The sequence below is a fragment of the Colossoma macropomum genome, unplaced genomic scaffold, assembly GCF_904425465.1.
Source record: "Colossoma macropomum unplaced genomic scaffold, Colossoma_macropomum, whole genome shotgun sequence".
Lineage (NCBI taxonomy): Eukaryota > Metazoa > Chordata > Actinopteri > Characiformes > Serrasalmidae > Colossoma > Colossoma macropomum.
This window is the reverse complement of record NW_023494784.1, coordinates 32,771,404-32,793,008: the sequence shown is the minus strand read 5'-3', so window position 1 is coordinate 32,793,008 and position 21,605 is coordinate 32,771,404. Positions and strand designations below refer to the sequence as shown.

The window sequence follows — 21,605 nt, the reverse complement described above, 5'->3', positions numbered from 1 at the left end:
GTCAGAATAGAGGTGGACGATGTGATATCACAATACTTCAATTAGTTTTGACAATCACAATGTCACAGTACATATTTTTTCTGACATCTCATATTAGGAAAGACAAAGTAAAGCTACACTTTATGACTAAAAATAAACTATGAATATAATGATTTATTTTTAACATTTCACATACTGAGACTCACTTAATCCAATAGAAGAGGACTAATTACACTCTCTTTGTAATTATACATGCAGTTGGTCAGTGTTTTTAAGTACTGATGATCTCCACAACATGCTCAGAAAAGCAGTTATGTTTGTTTTGTGGTGTTTGTTAGTAATACATCTAGAGGGCAGTAGAGAGTAATGTATGTTTGATGTTCATTAATAACATTAGAGGGCAGCGGGGAGTAATGTTTGTTTATTTGACCTTTGTTAATAACACCATTAGAGGGCAGTGGTGAGTAACATTTGTTTATTTGATGTTTGTTAATAACAACTTTAGAGGGGAGCAGTGAGTAACGTTTGTTTATTTGACCTTTGTTAATAACACCATTAGAGGGCAGCGGTGAGTAACGTTTGTTTATTTGATGTTTGTTAATAACACCTTTAGAGGGCAGCATTGCATAAAGTTTATTTATTTGATGTTAACACATTTAGAGGATCGCAGTGAGGAAAGTTTGTTTATTTAATGCTTGTTAATGACACCTGTAGAGGGCAGCAGTGAGTAACGTTTGTTGATTTGAGCCTGAACTGTGTGTCACTGATAGGGAGCTACTAAGAATTGACAGCTAGAAAGCAAGACAACTAATTACTGAACTTGGCCACTTTTTGTACTTTATTATACGCATCCAAAGACCAATAAAAGAGATTAAATTGCTAACCGCAACTATTTATATAGCAAGCAATCGTCAGCCAAAATCTGATTTTATACTAACCATACTGTGACCACTGTAGAACTTTTCCATGTTCAGACAGGGCTTTGCCCCTGCAGCCTCATTAAAAACACAAAGGCATTAACTAAGTGGCCTTTGTCTCAGCGTTTAGCAAGAGCACTATAAATAAAGCAAAAAACTGCCTTTGTTTAAAGAGCAAGCGATGAATTAGCACATCAGAATAACACAGACTGCATTAGGTCCAGAGAGAGCGATCTGTTCTGTTCCTGGCGATGGCTCTGCTGCTGTATTTTTCCTTCTACACATCCTACGCTTCTCCTGCAGAGTAAATAAATACACAAGCAAACAGTTTAATGAGCCACTTCTCTCATACCCGAGTTATTCAACAGCTTTTTTTCCTCCCTTTTTTTTTGGAGAAAGAAGCGATGTGGAAGGTTAGAGGCCGAAATTGCCAAATAAGGATATGAGCATCTACAGAGACAGACAAGGAAGCATAGAGAGAGGAGAGAAATGAATAAACATCAACCCACATCTGGTCTTAAACTGATCAGAACCTGAACACCTCTAATTAAATGCAAATCACAGCAGCACTCACAGATTAAGAGTTGCATGATCAGAGGAGAGTGATAAGGACTAACGTGGGCCTGTAGTGCTTTCACAGGCTCTTATTTTAGACCCGCCGTTCGGTGCCACAAGGATGGTGTGAGATACACGGGCTTTGTAATACGTCGAGGAAGGCCTGGCAGCGGTGCCAACCAGAGAGAGAGACAGAAAGAAAGAGAGAGAGAGAGAGAGAGAGATCCAGATTTACAGTGCTACCGGCACAAGCCTGTCATTCAGACGAAGTGTTGCAAACATGCGAGACAGGGGAGGCAGGGAGGAAAAGAGAGCGTGAGGGAGAGAGAGAGAAAGAGAGAAAGAGAGAGAGAGAGAGAGAGAGAGAGAAAGGAAAAAGAAGATAGAGAGAGAAAAGACATGGAAAGCGATACTGAGAAAAGAGTAAAGAAAGAGAGAAGATACAGCACAGGAAGGGAGAGAAAAGTAGAGACAGGAACAAAGGAAAGGAAACAGATAAAAGAGGAAAAAAGAATGACAGAAAAAAAAGCGAAAGAAAGAGGGAGAAAAAAACAGAGAGACTGAGCTGCAACTATATGTCTCTGACGGTCACTGTCTGTGAATCATAAAATAAGTGCTCTTTTATTCTGAAAGAGAAATGGACTGTAGCAGTCAGACAGCAGTGCTTAAAACTGCGAGTAAACCTGCTCAAATCATGTCACCGGATTCAGGATTTTATTGCCATAATAGCAGAAGAACTCAAAATATATCCAAAATATTTTCCATATTAAAGTATACACAGCTTAAATAATCACACTCACCTCTATGCTGCATGTGTGCATGAGAAAGAGATCAAGAGAGTGAGAGAAGACGCAGCCAGCACGGCAGAATAAATCGACAAAAGAGAAGACGCAGTGATTGACATGAGCCGGAAAACACTGCTGCACCATACTTACCCGGCTGAGTAGAGAGAGACAGAGAGACAGAGAGAGAGAGAGATGCTGACAAAACCCAAATGGGGGAAAAAAAAAAGAAAAACACTAAAGTCATCTCCATGTCGTAAATAGATCAACAAACTCCGGCCTCAGCAAGGCAGGTGACAACAAATCAGTAAAAACAGCGACCCTCTGCTCATCCAAAACGGACCTCATTTCAACTGACAGTGTTTATTACAGATCAGTGTACATTACATTATCAGCGAGCGCTCCAAAAACTGAAGCCGTTTCCTGAAACATGAGCGCGATGGGTCAGAGAGTGAGAGTGCTGCCAAACGACAACTCCGCTCAGCACAAATGAATGAATGGATGGACATCAGCATAGTATATTATGAGAAGAAAAATGTAAGAGGAGAGCTAATCCTCCCCATCAAAAGTCTGATGACACCAACTGATTCTAAATAAAACAATGGAGATGATTTCATTCAAAAGACTGTGTTTAAGCCAAAAGATATTCAACATGTGCTTTTAAAACTATATATATCAAACTATATAAAACAACTGTATTTAAGTCAAATCATTACTGCAAGCAAAACCAACTCATTACACACTATCGGCTGGTTTCCCAGACATGGATTATGCAGAGTTTTGGGCTATATTCTAGGCCTAAGTAAAGGCAAGTCACCATTGGAAATTTTTTTTTGCCTTCGCTTACGTTTAATCCGGATCTGGAATTTACCTACTTGTCAGTAGCAGAGTAGCTAAATGCTTGTGCTGAATATGGTACAGAATTCAACTGCACACACAAAGCTTGTGTAATCTCTATAGCAGAGCACTGGGTAAAGTATAGAGCAGCCTCACATGAGCCTAAGGTCACCATGCTCAATGCCAAGCCTCGGCAAGAAGGGTAAAAAGCAACCTAGCATTTGGCTGTGGAACAGTGGAACTGTGTTCTCTGGAGTGATGGAGAACTGTCCAATACCTTTGGGATGAATTTCAGTGTCAATCCTGAACTGATCATCCAACTTCAGTATTGCACTAATGCTCTTGTGGTTGTATACAATCCAATCCTCACAGCAATGTTCAAGCATCTAGTGAAAAGCACCAAGAAAGACACTTAAAGGAACATGTGGTAAAATATGCTTAATGCATATTTTTCTCTCTGTATTTAAGTGCAAAGTAGTAATGAAAATCAAATATTAGGCCTACGTTTGACAGGCAGCGTACAGTAAAAACTCAAGCGTGGATACAGAGATGTTTTCTCATCTAAAAGAGAAAGTAGACACTGTAACAGCCCACAAGACATCCACTGGGGGGACAGATGGTCTTCTTGTTGGCTACGAGATGTGTCTATAGAAAGAGACGTCAACAAAACAACGGGACACTCCACTCCAGTTGCTGGGGTTAGCTGCTCAGCATCAACACTCTCCTCACCGCCACTCTGCAACGTCTGTGCTCATAAAGAAAACAAAACATTCGGCCTTCATACATGGACCACAACTCCATCCAAGAGTTCACTTAACGTCAGCTCAATTTAACGTCAATTCAAAGACGGGGCTGCTAATCCGATACCACCTACTTACTGCATGTTGCTAAAACAGTGGGAACATTCGGAGCCGGCAAAGCTGCTGCAAATGTGGATCGCTTGAGGGGGAAACCAGTCAAACTTGCTTTAAAAACATGGATCAAATTAAAATGTTCCCACTGAGTGAACAAGCACACATGTACGCCCCAAAAACCAGCTCACACCTGCCAGGTCGCGGAGTTAACGCTCTTTTGTTTCTGCTGTTTCATTGCTTTTTTTGATCATCAGGTTCCAGGTGCACCTGACTCACAGATACCACAGCATTATTAATGCTGCAGTAACATGCCAGAGATCCCGTCCAGGTGGCCCACGCAGGAATGCTAACAATGCTCTCTCTAAAACGGAACAGCGGGGAATCAGGAAATTTTGGGCAACCGTGACATGGGACATATCAGGCCCCGGTAGAGTGGTTTTGTAACACAGACCGTGTCGATAAAAACAAACTCGATTTCAACAGTTCTCAGGCCGACTGTCGCCTCCTGTGTCCTACAGCAAGAATCAAGCGTGAAAAAAAAAGAAAAAGAAAAAAACCCTGACTCATCCATCAAACACCAAGCTGGAGCTGTGTGCAGTAACAGAGAAGGACAAAAAGGACGCTGAGGTTAAAGACATCTCTGCTCTTAAAGGCCTACAATGGAATAATACAAATAAGATTAGGCAACTGGAAAAATATATCCAAATAAAATTAAACTAAAACATAATCCTTCAGGCCAAACCTCTCGTCTTCCACATAATAGAAACACACAGCCCAATATTTCAAAGATAATCCCCGCTACTCAATTTTTCCATTTGTACCCTATCGTCCAATACAAAGGCCTGAGGTGACTGGACCAGCTAGTGTCCAGTGAATAGCAGTACTGTAATCAATTATTTATTCCATGTCACTCCTAAAAAGCCTGACCCACATAGCCGAGCTGGCGTCTACAATAGTCTCACTCTCAATTTCTACCGCAAATGAGGTAAACTACACAGTCTGCATTTGCACTTGAATGTTTCGAGCGAAAGAAACAGGCACTTAAACAAGCAGCAAACAATGCCTGCAACCAAACTGAGGGATAAAACAAGGATGCCCTCACTGTGGACAAAATAACATTAGCTACCCTGCAAACAGCTCTCTCCACATGCTACAAGCACATTCTGACTTCACATCATCCACCTGTGTTTATTTTTTGTGTTCATAGTTGTTCTGGACATTACTGGAATAGTCTGCCCAAAAAAAAGACAAAAAAAGAAAGGATGTGTAGCTGTGAAACTATCAAGACAAAATTGGTACTGGTCCCTGATTGGTCTGTACTGAAATATGGCTAAGCTCCTGGACAAACTGTGCTGTTATCGGTATGTATGTAACGTAAATTCATTCTACATACCAGGCATTTTGAAATGGTTGGTGTTAGAGTGGACCAGCAGGAGGGACGCTCTGCTCCGTGTGATGAAAGCGTCCTCTGACTACCTTAACCATTTTGAATGCTGAGCGTCATTCTGTGCTTTCCAGTCATGCCCGAAAGGGTCAGACGCTCAAAACTGCGAGCTGACTTTACTAAATTTAATGATAATGCATCTAAATACAATATATGCAAAGCGGTAGTTGAGTGTAAACAGGGTAACAAACATCAGCAGCATCATAAAACACATACAAATACAACATTCTATAATCTGAAGCAGTGCAGCATGTTTGCTATAGCAAAGTGGCTGCTGCACCTGTGTCTTCAGCACATATTTATAGGAAGTTTCATACATAAAACTCTGGGTAGGACATACTGATTTTTAAATCACCATATCAAAAATACCAGAATTCAAACCAGAATTAAAACTACAAGGCTGAAGTCAGCCTCTTATTCCGATTTTCTTGTTCCACCTTAAATGGTGCAGCAATTACATGCTGGCAGCCCAGGCATTATCAGAACTTTTGCACCATTTAAGGTGGAACAGTAAAATTCAAATGAAGCTGGTGAATGGGAAGCAAACTTCAGCCTCGTGTTAAAACTACAGGTAGGATAGTTTGATAGTCTAAATGTCCTTATCAGAAAATGTTACCACTATTAAAAGAATAATTAGGATATTTTTACAGCCTAAATCAGCTTCTTGGGGGAGGGGAATAGTATTAAGCTGAGTCTGTACTAAATTAAAATTCGGTAGCCAGTAGCTAGCATAGAATAAAACGCTAACAGCATTGGAAGTACATTGGGTATAAGCATCAGTTGCCGAACTGGTGTATCCCTAATAATGTGATACAACTCAAAAGCCTCTCTGCTCATGTCTTGTGACGCTGTGACAATAAGTTACCAGCCTATATAGGATTAAGGAGAAGGAGAAGGTTTTTAGAAGTCATGGTGGAACAACAGCCCGGCAAGCCATTCAGTCGGTTCTGTAGCAGTTCCCTGGGCAGCCAGGGGCCTGAGCCACAGTGACCCTTTGACCTTGCTGAGGCAGACCCATGTAGGCCAGGCCAGGCTGAGGCAGGCTGTATCGACAGCCATGTGAGTGGAAAGGGAGGGCAGGCTGGAAAACTGATGAACGAGGAAAGAGCAGATGGCTGCACTGACTCCAGCAGAACAATGGCTCCCAGGGAATCCACCGTTGGCCAATTGCTGAGTGGCAGAGAGGGGAAACCCAGATGCTCTTTTCGGCCTCCGGTGCCTCTGAGAGAGTAAGACAGCAAGAGCGAGGTGGGTAACATCGGAGTATCCGTGTATGTGTAGGAGTTTGTGTTCTAATCAGCATGTGCACGTGTCTGCAGATTTATTTTTAATCAGCATCAAACCGTGGAGAGTAAGCAAACATGGAGGTCAAAGTCCATTATTTAAGAAGCCAATCAAGCAGTCATCACAGAGAATAAGGCTGGACGGAGAGACAAGGCTGCAGAGTATGAATACCATTTGGGATCTGGGCTTATTATGAAACCAAACAACAGAGTGGAACTTCTTTATCCTACTTTCACTCACAATCTGCTTCACTTCTGCTTGGATGAAAAATATAGAAAAAAAAAATAGCTCAAGCAGCTCAATTCTGCTTACATAATTCACCCGTCTGCATCTTAAGCATTCCACAAACCAAGACTTTCAACAATTTAGCCACGAAGCTTTTAAAAAAAAGAATTCCACTGAAAGACCACGTGAAATTTATGCACAGCTGATGATTTTATTAAAGGTGTAGCTCAGCCTCAGTAACAGAGGCACCCTTTGCTGCCCACTGAGTGTTAAAGGGGAACTGTGCCAATTTTTCAAAATTTTCATAATTGCAGTTCATAATTGCGTCTCCTGAGACGTAAACATAATTCAGGGTGGTTTGGCGTGAAATGGTGTATTGTAGAAAAACTTCTACACAGTGGTGTTGATAAGAAATAGGAGTTAGAATAGAATGTCTTTAATGCCAATTTAGCCTTACTATCCAAAGCAACCAGTAAACCTAAACCACTGAAAATGTTATAATAGTGGTAAACCTGAAAAAAAAAATCTTTGGTACAACCTGCATAAACCTCATCACCATGAATCAATTTAAACATAATTTGTTTTAGGTCAGACTCTTAACAGAAAACTATCATAAAATAAGTCTCAGGCATAGACAATGTATTTGTAACTATTTCATGCAATGGCTTTTTGTGAAGTAGCTTTTAGAGGCATTAAACTCCTTAGATGTCTGGTTCCTATCACCACCAGTGTGAATAATTCTGGAGTATTTCACATAAAACCATCTGAATGACTTGGTTTACCTTTACTCAGTATTAATTACGCAGAAATTTTGGAAAATCTGTGAAACTCTCTTTTAAGTTCAGTTCACATTTACTGAGATAGGCCATGCTGTTTGCACCAGTACAGAGACTGTGGAGCTGCTGAAATATCAGCATTATGTTTTCATTCCACCTTGGATGTACCGGTATTATTCATGGGCTTTTTCTGTTCTCTTCCAGAATCAATTCAAGCACCAGCTTTGATGCAGTCTCTCTCTTACACACACAACACAGAGCTGGGTGCTTGTCCCATTATGTTATCCAAGACGTATATGGAAGCACAGCACTGTGTGTGCGAGGCTGGGGTGAAGTGTGGAGCTGACGCTGAGCAAAAGCTCTTCACAGCGGTGCTTAGATTCATACGACATGCTCGCCAAGTCTCTCTGAGTGCGGCTGAACCAGTGACAGGTACATTACCTTCAGCGAAACTGCACTGCTCGTGAAAAAAATGCATTTCATAGCTGTTTAGAAAACCCAAAGCTGTAGTTTAGGGGAACGAGGGATCTATGAGGAAAAGCCAGGCTGCTGAGATCTGGTGACCAGTGAATTTCAGCTTCAAGCAGTGACTCATCGATGGGGACTGCAAATAAGAAGGCAAACAGAAGTGCAAGAAAAGAAAAAGATCAGCCTGCCTGCAGAATCATAAATCAACCTCTACATTACAGAACGGAATAAAGCTTTATCTAGAGAACAGTGGGTTCCCTTTACTTCTTTGAGATGGTTCCGTATGGCACTTTATTTGAACCCTAACTCCAGCCCATAAAACCCCTCTCAGGAGGAAAAGTCATAACGTCACCGGTACTTGCTGCTAACTTGTATCACCTAACGTACCGGGACGTCACCTTTTTGACCCCAAGCCAATATGTCTTAGGGCAAGGTAATTATTATGCACTGTGTACCAGGCCACTCCAAAAGCAGCACAGGCCAAAGAGAGAAGTACTCAAGGACTCAGAATTGCTATGAGCTAACTGTGGTGTCACAAAGGTGCCAAACCAAGCACATGCACATGTTAAAACATCATTCTCAACAAATTACTTGTCCACATATGAGCCTGTTATGGCATGTGTCTGAACATTGTGGCATACAGCACACGACCCCTGAGCACAGTGAACAATGACAAGAGAAACAGCTCCGTATTCAGTGCTGTCTACAGCTTCAAAGTAGTTTGAGAGTTTAAATAAAGCATCTGGTCCCTGCAAGGTGCAAGACAAGATACATGTCTGGACTCATCCCAGCAGAGGCCTCACGACAATGGCTTCAAAACGAAAATTCAGACAGCAAGTGAAAGCAGCGGACGTTCACAGATCTCGAGAGATCAATGCCCAAGGCAACACCCCAGGAATGAACATGGCGCCAGTTCCTCCAGTCCCAAAACTGTTGTTTTGTTTGAAAAGCACCTCTTAATGGACAACAGTGCAGCAGAGAGAGTGAATTCCCCAAACTCATTAGTTGTAATAAACATGATTTGTACATCATCCAATAAAAAAACAAATGCGGGTGATGGTAGGAGGTGTTACAAAGGATATTTGAGGGGGAAAAAATCTTAGCAAGGCAAAGGCGAGATTAAGAAAGGAAAATTGTTAACAAAGGCAAATCGCATTGAAGTTAGTGCAGTTGTTTATTTCCCAACAGCCTTCAGTTGTTTATTTCCCAACAGCATTCAAGAGAACTTGTGAATACTTCTTATGAAGAGAGGACTGACTTTGCCAGAGGGTCCGACCTGCATCAAGACGGGATGGTGTCCATATTTTGACCCTCCAATCTGTGCAAATAAACTCTGATGCTATCACCAGCGCTTGATGGATACAGACTTTGTCATGTGCGTTAGCCCATTTTTTTTCTATTCCATCAAGGGTCCATCCCTATTGCAGTGGAGGTTATGAAACAGGTTACAAAATGCAACTTCAGTGTCGTGTCCCTTACACCGTGGGCGGCTGGCTGATTCTGTCCTCTACAAATTCTTAAGGCCTTCAGCCTGCTCCAAAAGGAATTATGCAACAGAGATCCGCATTAAAAAAGGGGTCTGGGCATGAATAATTGCCATAACCTGTGGGAGGCGGATGAATTTTGTGAGGAAGAGCTGGGGCAGGAGGGATGGGACAGGGCATCTGGGAGGCTTACAGTCGTTTCATCACCAGGCAGACACTGAATCCCCCTCTGCCCCTTTCCCCCCGGCCCCACTCTGTCTCCCTGGGCCACACTGCTGTCCAATTAGTCAGCTAGAGCAAACGCCCATTCTCCAGTCTTCACCAGAAACCCACCGAAAGGCCAATACTTCCAGTCCAATAAGTCTACTCTTAAAACTTGTTCACCACGCTTAATTCAAGTTTGAGTCACACTTTCCAAACGTTACGCTGTGCACCACAAAAGGAGAGACCACGACAGCGAGGGACAAAGCACAGTCGCTGTGGTGGAGTTTTACTGCATGGCCTGATGCAGACCAATACACTAGTGCTGCAAGAGCCAGCCTCCACTTCCACTAATTAAATTGCAATTCATTTAGTGTGAGTGGCCAATAACATATTAATTACAAAAGGCCAGGTCAGCAGAAAAGAGAGTGCCTAGTTTGTTCCTTTACTCCACAAATGTTCTCCTCAGTACTTGCAAAAAAGACGCAACAGAAGCATCAGCTTTGTTATATTTCTATCATAATATAATACAATATAACTTTATGGCTGACCTTGATGGCTTAACTAATTAAGCAATCGCATCATGTCATATATCACTGAAAAGCTAATTTCCTGTAGAATTTAACCAGTTTCCAATTATAAATATGCCTTTTGCAATAACAACAACATTTACAATGGTGCATGTTTTCTGAGATCTCACTGGTGTAATGCAGGCCCATTCTCAAAATCAGCTTTCTCTACATTCAAAACCAAAAATCCCAGTCCCTAGAATACCTGCATTCATTAAGTTTTACATGTTCATTCCTAATCCTGTTCTGAAGAACACTGCAGAAGGATTTCCTAATGTACTGCTCATAGCTGGATTTATGTTAAATTTTGTACAAAATGAGATGACCGTGTTTGGTCTTGATTTAACAATAAAACATCAATTTCAACAATGTTTTCTTTAAAATCCTTCCCCTGGAGTGTGTCTGCACAATGCATATTTGAGCAGATTATCTCATGTGTGTATCTCAACATTTTTTTTTTACAATTTTTAATACAAAAAATAAGAATATCAGTAATCAACTGACAAATAATCAGTCACATCTACTGTTTTCAAAAATGACTCTTTCCACCTGTAATGTCTTAAAAACATTATAGCCAAGCTGCATCTTGCATTTAAAGGCTAATCATGCGCTATACAACTTTTTCGATCCTAATAAAGCACAGAAATCAAAGAGTAAAGAATGACAAAAATCACTCATTATCAACACTGTTAGGGGTCACAATTAATGTAACAAATTAGTCGAACACATTAAGAAATTCTTTCATCAACCCATGACCACAGCTTTAAATCATACCGTCCTCTCACTCGCCTTCAGCAACACATCCGCCAAGCTTTCTGGTTTTCCTCCCACTTTCCCTTTACTTCAACCTGCCAAATAACACAGGATAATATCTGGAGAGGAAAATAATGGGTAGATCAAAAAAAAAAGAACATAAAAGCTTGAGGGGAAGAATAGATGTTGCCTGAAACACTGCTTAGATAGTGCTTGCGCCTCATGCTGCGTTCGTTATTTCTGTGCATCACACCATACATTAAGTTACTGTATTTACTGCCGCTGCTCATAATTCAATGGCCCCTGGGGACTTAACATAATGATATTAGTGCTGGTAGTTTTCACTGCAGTAATTGTCATATATTTACTCTACACTGAGTTTAAAGGTTCATGTTAAATTATATGACAAAATAAGACAAGAACCTCCCAAGGCGTGACATTAGTCTAATTAAATAAATAACTAGACTAGCCTTATAAAGATAACGATATATTAATACATATACAGAAATGAGCATATGTGTTATTTTGGACAGGCTTTCAAGGAGTCATATCCTACATTTTTCTTGGATCTTTTCCCCTTGAGGTCCACTTAAAACTTTGGTACAAACACTGGTGCAGAAAGTCACAATTCATTTTTACATGACCATTTTCCACCCGGTCTTTATCCCTTAGGATTAAACAAGCTGTTTTTGGTACTGTCCCTTTAAAACGAACATATGTAAATGTGCTCTGTTCTGACCGGCTGCCCTGTATCGAGCCTCATTCAAAGAGCTGAAACACTCCTTAGAGCTTCAGTATGGATGGCTGGTGCTAAACTGCTGTAGGCTGAATAAGTGGATATATGTTAATGATTAGGTTCTTGTGACATCACAGAAATAACTAATTCAAAACGGGCTGTTTTCACATTTATGGACTGAGTAGTGAACAGTACGGTTAGAAACTTGAAACACGTTTACATATCACTTTAAACTCCTTTACTTCAATAAAGCCAAGGAAATACAAAGTCATGATGAGGGCCACCACTGAGACATGTATACAGGTCCGTACTGATGCCTTTGAAAATATACCAGTGCTGCTTCAAAACCTCTGTGCACCATATAGCTGCACCAACAAGCAGCACAAACAAATCAAAAATTGCACCATTAGGAACCAAATCTAATTTGACATGTTTGGCGCAGCACTGCCGGCGAGAATAAAAACCTTACTTGACTAGATCCAAACCTTCAACTCTAAACTCCACCTTTAATGCAACAGCCAACACTGAAAGTGGCTTTTGCGCACCCTTGGGCTCAATTTCTCCGCGGTTACCCAACACTGACCACGCGCCGTTTTACCCCCACGTCTGCTGATCAAAACTGATTAACTGATGTGTGGTACATATACGCAGGGCTGCAGTCCAAACAAGCTGTTAACGAGCTCTCAGTGATACTGTTTGACAGACTCAAGGCTACAAGGCCAAGCCAGGCTCTTTAAAACAGCCAGGATTAGAGATGAGCCATAACCGCACATGCAGGCTGCTCCAACACAACATCGCAACGTTTAGAGCTGGCTGTTCTGCGCTCGCTGTGGTTCTCTGCGGGATATAAACAAACAGCACAACAGATGTAACAGCAGGAAGTGAACCAAACCATAAATGTACATTGTCCAGCCAGACCAGCCCCTGAGGCGGCGTGCAGTAGCAGTCTTTGTCTCCGGAGTGAATTGAGCAGCTCATGTACAAGCTGTCCGCTGAAACCGAGATGGCAGAGTGTAATAACAAGAGCCGAGTGACAACATAGGGGCCTCAGTGGTCAAATACACGAAACCACAAGTGAAAACGCTTGCTCAGTAAGAACGCCAAGATTTCAAACCAAAACCTGACATGACTGGAAGCTGAGGTTTTAACTAAACAGAAAAAAAAATACTCAAGAGTCCAGAAAGTAAATGCCCATGTTTGATATTTTGGTTTGCTCTGCTATTTCTTATTCTAGTTATGCACAATGGCAGCTGAGTAATGATGTGTGCACAGCAGCATCTTTATTAAGAGTCTAATTTGAGATCACAACGCTTAGGACACATGTGACTAAGTCTGCAACCACAGGATGACGTTGTGTGACAGCATCTGAGCTGAGTGGCATGTGCAGTGACGGAGCACAACAGCCAGTCAGCCGGCAGCCACTGGGAGCTTAACACGAGGGGTCTGTATGCTCTCGAGCCGAGGCTGTGCACAGGTCTTTCACCTGCGCTCGGTATCCGCACCACAGCCAAGTTTAACCCACAGCAGCTCCAGCATTCAGAAGGTGTTGCTCCATCGTGCTGGCCAACAGTGTTGATGAAGGCTCAGTGACAAACTAGCAAACTATACAAGGGAAAGAGATTAAAAGTCAGATAGATACTGATCTCTCATATGAAATAAACCAACACTGTTTACTTGGAAAAAAGAAAAGGCTGCTTTGTTGTTATTAATTTAAGTAATTAAGTAATTGTTACATTTTATTTACTTATCCTATGTATGCATATACATTACTTCTATTATTTAAATGTGTTTTTATGTGTGTTAACTTATTGTGAGGAAGGCATACATTCTGCATGCTTATCTGGTTGATAAATATACAGAGGCATTTTAATACTTTGCCCTTTTAGGCTATAGGAACAAAATAAAAAAGTAGTGCTAAAATAACAACAATAATCATTTTAAAAAATATTACCACAATAAATACAGTAACTTAGACCGGACAACCTCAACAAAACACAGAGCAGGTGCAGAACTCAGTCCAGCACTGAGGCTCAGGGTTATGTAGTGAACGATGCCAGTACTAATATTATTATGCTAAATAACATAATAATGTTAGTACTGGCAGCGTTCACTACAGTAATTGCCACATGTTTACGCCACATTATGAGAGTTTAAAAGTTCATATTAATAGCGAAAATTATACGACAAAAGAAGACAAGAACCTCAGAAGGAATGACACTGACAAAACTAAAGAAACTAACTAACAGGACGACAATAACAATGATAATGATGTCCAGCGCTGAGGCTCCGTCTTCCAACAGCCACTTGTGAGCCGCTGCTTTCAGTGCGTTTCCACACTGCATTTAACACACACTTAAAACCGCATTTGGTGCGCCTTTAAAAACTGCATGTAAATATTGCATCCAAAGAGCATTGAAAGTGCATGTGAACACTGCACTTAACCTCTGAACGCAAAGCGCGTTTAAACATTACATTTACGGCGCGTTTCAACGCTGCATGTAAATTGCGTTTCATTGCTGCATCGCTCAGAATCGTGAGCGCGAGGCCGCGGTGTGCCAGACTCCCACGGCGACGTTTTTGCAGCCCAGCAGCAGAGTTGCACTCACACACTCCGGGCCTCGCAGGGGGAGCTGCATTATGACAGCGCGCGGCCACAACACACGCGCGCGCGCGCGCGCGCACACACACACACAGTGCGTATCGGATCGGATCCCTGTCATTGAGAACGAACCGGGAAAACCATCCAAACACACCGGGATCCGCAGCAGTAGCTGCAGCAGCACCAGGCAGGCGCGTTCACGGAGAAACGCGCTGGTTCGTGAACGCGCGAACAGGCACATAAGGCTCTAGGCTGCGGCGGAGAGGCTGCGCGTTCGGAATTGAGAGAGAGAGAGAGAGAGAGAGAGAGAGAGAGAGAGAGAGAGAGAGTTACATAAACGCGAGCTCACCCGGAACACGAGCGAAAAATACTCCTTGTGTGTGTGTGTGTGTGTGTGAGTGTGTGAAGGCAGAGCGGAGAAAAGCCGGATAAACACGGCGGCGATACTCACTGCGGAGAGAAAGGCGGTCGGCAGCGCTCGAGCTCAGGGCTGAGGAGAAAACCCACCGGCCTCCATCAGGATGAAGTTCAATAAAGCGCCGCTGAGAGGAAGCGAGAAGCCCAGACACAAATACACACACAAATACACACATACACACACCGGGGTCGCTCGACGGCAGAGGGCCACGTGGTTGGAGAAACCGATTCTCACTGGTTCACGCAAGAGACGAACACGCCCACGAGCAGAGAGCCCGGATTGGAGACTGAAGGCGCAGGAGCAAATCTGATTGGTCAGAGACACGAAGGACTGGACATACCGCACAGATCGTTTAATTTGCACAATGCAAAGTAGTTGTTTTTGTAGCTGTAAAGTACAGACTGGACAGTTAGCTAGTACAGGTAAACGTGTTCATCATTTCGGATATATTATGTCCAAAAGTGTCCAGACACCTTTTCTAATTAGTGAATTTAGCTAATTTAAGGTGAACCCAAATTTAAGGTGTGCTCAATTATGTTCTATTATGCACACACCGCTTGTATAATCTCTATAGAAAAGTATTTCCAATAGAAGGTGACACTCTGGAGCAGCCGAGCGTGAGCCCAATGCCAAGCCTCAGGTGTATAAACCTCCCAGCATTGGGCTGTGGAGCAGTGGAACTGTGTTTTCTGGAGTGATGGAGCTCCATCCAGTACCTTCAGGGATGCATTGGAGTGATCTAGAATTGATCATCCAACATCAGTGCCTGATCTCACTAATGTTCTTGTTTTTGAATGAAATCAAATCCTCATATCAATGTTCCAGCATCTAGTGTGAAGTCTTCTCAGAGGCTGTTACTGCAGGGGGACAAACTCTGTATTGATACCCTTGATTTTTCAGAAGAATCATTAAAGTAGCTGGTGTTTACACAATTTTGGACACACAGTGTAGCGGAATACACAAAGAAACTGTACCAAAGAAATATATCATCACTCTCAGAACAAAACATCATATTTCCAATAAAGTAACTTTACAGGAGAAGAAAAATGTTCACAACTTTCAGTGTTAGTTAATGGAACAAGATTTTTTTTTTTTTCATTTTGGATCATTTTTATTGGTCCATTCATCATGAAATTGTGACAAAGTGTGAGCATTTTCAAATTATGTAACAAAGAACTACAAAAATGGAGATATAAAGTTTTGTTCTGACAGTGAGGACATATTGGCTGTGTCTGTCATGAATAATAAAAAACATAATAAACGCTGCTCACTCAGTATTCTGAGGTTGATGGGGAGCCAGTCATGTCAGAATCAAATGTTTGTACAAACGCTGCCTGTTGAGGTTCCTCCGTTCAGCCTTTTTTTTTTAAAGTCAGCATAGATGTATCCTTTGCTGCCTTACATATTCCATATCATTCTGTGTCAACACTGATGCAGTTAGAAAAAAATGTATAAAACTCCAGCACTGACAAAGTGGACGACAATACCTTCAAAGGCACTGACTCTTTAGACAGCATAGACAGCAAGACATCGAGGCAGCTGCCTTCCGTTTTGGACACAGCCATTATGTACACAGTATGCTCTTTTTTATTAATATGCTTATGACTAAATGTGTAAAACTGTAATATAAGGCATTATATAAGACATTTGACTGTTTCATAACAAAACTTTAAAAATATATCATAGAACAATTATGAATACTGTATATTGTTGCTGTCTGAAAATCTTGTATCCCCAACATGGCCACTTTATAGGAGAAGGAAAAATATCCTTAATTTTTAATATATGTTGAGGTAAAATATTTTTTCTTCCAAGTCACTTTTGAGCATTATTATTGGTCCATTCATCATGATCATTTCACACAATACAAAGGGCAGCAAGAGTTTCAAGTTTCAAGTTTATTTGTCATTTGCACAACATGTCAGGACATTTATGCATTGAAATGCTTGTGGTGAGGCTCAGACAATCACTCTACAGAAAGTAAATAAGTAAAAATAAAATTACAAGAAAAACAAACTGAAATATATTAAATATACACAAAATATAGAGAACATACAGATAAAATATACACAAATGTAGAGAAATGTACACAAATATACAGGCAATATACATTTTTATACAGTTTAGAAATTATATAATAAAATAAAAAAAAGACAAAAATGGAGAGACATGGTTTTGTCCCGACAGCAACGATATTGTTATGAATATTATATTGTAGGCCCGTCAAGCTATATTAAAAAAATTAATCGCATGACTTTGCGTAGTAATTAAGTACAAGTTTATTTTATTATTTAATCTGTTAGAATTTTACGCTAATGAAATATTTTAAGTGCAACTTAAACTTAAGTTCATGTAACTGGAACATGAGAAAAAAAATCAGTTGAAGGGGAGTTTTAGTTTTAGTCACTCACCAGTAAGCATGATCGTCACTGTGTTAGCTCCAGCTCCCTAGCTAGTCTTACTCTATCTGTGTCATACAGCTTGTGTACCCCAGTGATGACTGTGGCTCTCGAGGGCAACTCATAAGTGGAGTCGTTGGATGCGACCTTCATCCTCCACTATGTAAATCCGCCTGCATGTTGTGTCTGTCTCTTTAATAGTTGATATCATTAATTTGCTGGAGGTTGATGTGTCCATTGTTTTTTCGCCAAATAGGGTGTTAGATGTGTGCTTGGCTTGCATGTGATATTGTAGGCTGGATGCACTCCGGTGGTAACTAAACTAAACTAAACTAAGCCCGACAGTAACTACACACAGCCTTGGTTTTGTCGAGGGAGCCATCTGGCAAAGTTTGGAAATGGAACTTCCCATCCAAGAGGCCTTTCTCCATCATTCACTGACTCAAAGAGTACAGAGTTACCAATACAACCTGATTCACTTCAAGTCTGGAGTGGCATGCATTCAATTTGCAGCTTGAACTAGGGGTGATTTATTGGGTCAAAAAGAAGCTGCGTTAACAGCACTAATTTTTTAACTGTGTTAAAGTGAGATTGCGTTAATGCGTTATTATCACATTAACTTTGACAGCTCTATTGTTATTTGTTCATTTGAATTTCAGCAGAATGATTTGGGGACATCAGAACCTGAATGGTGGGCATACTTATCCAAAAAAAAGACAATAAAAGGGTTAATGATGCCTAATTTCCTTGGTTGGGTTTCATTTTAACTAATGTCATTTGACAAATCAGAAAATACAAAATGCTGCAGCAGTCGACAGAGACAAAGCGGTCATTATGTAATACATGAAAATGACTTGTTTTATATGTGGCTCTCTGGTGAATATGAAAGACTCCTGCCAGAAATCCTCACAGTTTACATTCATTTAGCATGGGGTGTCTGGAGCATCTGTACTGTAGTAAAGCACTGGCTGTCTGGAGGATTCAGGCTAGCGTGCTATAGTGTCCTTGTGTGTGTTTCTCCTCTTTACATCTTTTATACCCTTAATGCGATTTTCGTAGTTCTTGCATGAAAGTGCCTTAGGGGTGCTTTCATTTATAGGAGCTTTTCATTTAATTCTTTTTTATAGCTTCCATAAAGCCTGATGGGTTTAACAGATGACATATACACACACAGAGTGATGTCACCTGCTGACATTATTCATAAGAAGGCATACAAAACCTCACTAAACCTCATGTAGTTATGACTTGTCTTTTGAGTGAGTGTAATGAATGGAAGAGTGATTTATTTATTACCTTCAGTTAAAACACATAGTGCAATTCTTCCAACTGCCTAGAAAAAGAGCTGACCTGACATTCACTAAATAATTATCTGCAACATTATTATAACCAGCCTAAATCCTTTCCACTGTATATAAGATGGTGAAAATGATGTGTCCCCTATAAACACATCATCTGCTGGTGCAATATTACTTCAATGATGTTGGAATGATGTACTACTGGCCTGCCAGGTCTCTGAAACAGAAAAAAAAAACCCCGCTGAGACATTAGGTTTCCCCATTTTACTTCAGGACGGCTAATTCTATTTCTCCATTTGTTTTAAACCATGTTAATTAATGAATGCCTCATTGTCCTCTGCTCACATGCAGGGCAGAAAGCATTACGTATTCTGCCTGTAACTAGGGTAGTCCATTGAGCCATGAGCCCCGACCAAATTAGAAAGAGAAGGGGGAGAAATCAATAGTGCATATGTTTTTTAGGAGAGCACTGTTTATCGATCGAGCTGTGCTGATATATCAAGGGCGAGGATTAGGGGCTTGTAAGTATGTCAGAGTACGGCTGAAGTTTGAAAAGTTTGCTGTCTCACTTCCTCTCACCTTGAGGGCCTGAGGGTGAAGTACCAGTACTCTGCCAATAGTAAACCTGCAGACATTTTAACACTAAGCTTGCTCGTTCTCTCTCTCTCTCTCTCTCTCTCTCTCTCTCTTTCTCTCTCTCTCTCTCTTGCTCTCTCTCTCTCTCTCTCTCTCTCTCCTCTCTCTCTCTCTCTCTCGCTCTCTCTCTCTCTCTCTCTCTCTCCTCTCTCACTCTCTCTCTCTCTCTCTCTCTCTCTCTCTCTATCTCTCTCACTCCCTCTCTCTTTCTCTCTCGCAATCATTCTTACTCTAACTCCTTATAAGTTGCTGAAACTACTGAGAAATGTATCTATTGCAACAATAAAAGCACAGTGTAACTTCAATTTAGATTTTTTTCCATTGTGGTTCATTGAAACAAGCAGAAAAAATCAGTGGCTAATGTTTACACCATTTGTGTTATTAAATGAAAAAAAGATCTTTTATTATGATTTGAATCTGAAGAAAAGTTATTGTTGTGTGTAAAACCATACTTCACATTTTTTCACTGGTTTTGGAACAAATTGAAAAAAATAATGCAGACAGGCTGTTTCCTCCGAGTCACTTGAATCATCACTGCACTATTTTTTCTGCAACATCATTAGACAGCTCAACACACTGAGGGAACATTATTATTATTATTATTATTATTATTATTGTTGTTGTTGTTGTTGTTGTTGTTGTTAATGTTAATAACAATAATAACAAATAAAATGCATCTCAAAGTACTTTACAATGTAATGTGATGGAAAATAGAGAGAGCGAAGAAACAAAATGTAGTAAAATAAATAAATAAATTTAATAGTAAACATGACAATACTAAAACATGCATCAAATAACACCAACAGCAGAAAAGGAGAAAAAAATAGAAAAATATAATAAAAGAACAACTGCTAAAAAAAAAAAAATTAAATTAACTTAAAGGGTAAAAGTAATAAAAACAATTTTAAAAAATAGTTAAATACTAAAGTGAAGAAAACACTAACTGCCAAATCTATTACAATTCTGTTTCCAAAAAAAATTTGGATGCTGAGCAAATGTAAATAAAAACAAAATGTAATACTGTGCAAATCACTTAAACCCTGTATTTAATTGAAAATAGTGCAAAGACAGCATATCATTTTTGAAAAATATATGCCCATGTTGAATTTGACGCCCACATGTTCAAAAAAGTTAGTACAGGGGCAACAAAAGACTGATAAAGTTGTGTAATGCTAAAAAACTCCTGGTAGAACATCTCACAACTAATTAGATTAATTGGCAACAGGTCAGTAACATGATTGGGTGTATCTTTCAGAAGTAAAGATGGGGAAAGGTTCACTGCTGCATGGACAAGTATTATTTCTCAACCTAAACTAGCAAATAACTTGGGGATTTCATCATCTACGGTACATAATATCATTAAGAGATTCAAAGACCCTGGAGAAATCTCGGTATGCAAGGGACAAGGCTGAAAACCAATACTGGATGGTCATGATCTTTGGGCCTTCAGGAGGCACTGCATTAAAAACAGACAATTCTGTAGTGGAAATCACTGCATGGGCTCAGGAACACTTCCAAAAATCATTGTCTGTGAACACAGTTTGTCGCTGCATCCACAAATGCAAGTTAAAACTCAAAAAGAAGAAACCATCTATGAACAGGATCCAGAAACACCACTGCCTTTTCTGGGCCTGAGCTCATTTAAGATGGACTGAGGAGAAGTGGAAAAGTGTCCTGTGGTCCAATGAATCCTTCTTGAATTCTTTTTGGAACTCATGAACACCGTGTCCTCTGGGCTAAACAGGACAGGGACCACCCGGCTTGTTATCAGCGCATAGTTCAAATGCCAGCATCTTTGATGGTATGGGGGAGCATTAGAGCACATGGCATGGCTGACTTGCACATCACCTAAAAGATATATACAGGTTTTGGAGCAGCAAATGCTGCCATCCAGACGATGTCTTTTTCAGGGAAGGTCTTGTTTATTTCAGCAAGACAATTCAAAACCACATTCTGCACATATTATACAGCATGGATCTGCAGTAAAAGAGTCCAGGTGCTAAACTGGCCTGCCTGTAGTCCACACCTGTCACCCATTGAAAAGATCTGCCGCATTATGAAATGAAAAATACGACAAAGGAGACCCCGAACTGTTAAGCAGCTGAAATCCTATATCAAACAAGAATGGCAAAACATTTCACTTTCAGAACTATAGCAATTGAGCTCCTCAGTTCTCAAATGCCTACAAATTGTTGTTAAAAGAAGTGATGATGCAACACAGTGGTAAACATGCCCCTGTCCCAACTTTTTGAAACTTGTTGCTGGCATCAAATTCAAAATAGGCATGTATTTTTCAAAAAACAATACACTTTCTCAGTTTTAACATTTGATGTATTGCCTTTGTACTATTGTCAGTTAAATTTAGGGTTTACGTTATTTGTACATCATTGCATT

At 40.5% G+C, this 21,605-nt stretch overlaps 1 protein-coding gene across 2 annotated transcripts in view; it reads right to left on the bottom strand.

Annotated features, from left to right (window-relative positions):
- Positions 1 to 15,326, bottom strand: part of adarb1b (adenosine deaminase RNA specific B1b) — a 165,351-nt gene extending 150,025 nt beyond the window's left edge. For both annotated transcript variants that reach the window (XR_005007194.1, XM_036569365.1), the window contains exon 1: positions 14,915 to 15,326. The gene's annotated coding sequence lies outside the window, so the exon portion shown is untranslated. The remainder of the gene's footprint in view (positions 1 to 14,914) is intronic.
- Between the last annotated feature and the right edge of the window lie 6,279 nt (positions 15,327 to 21,605).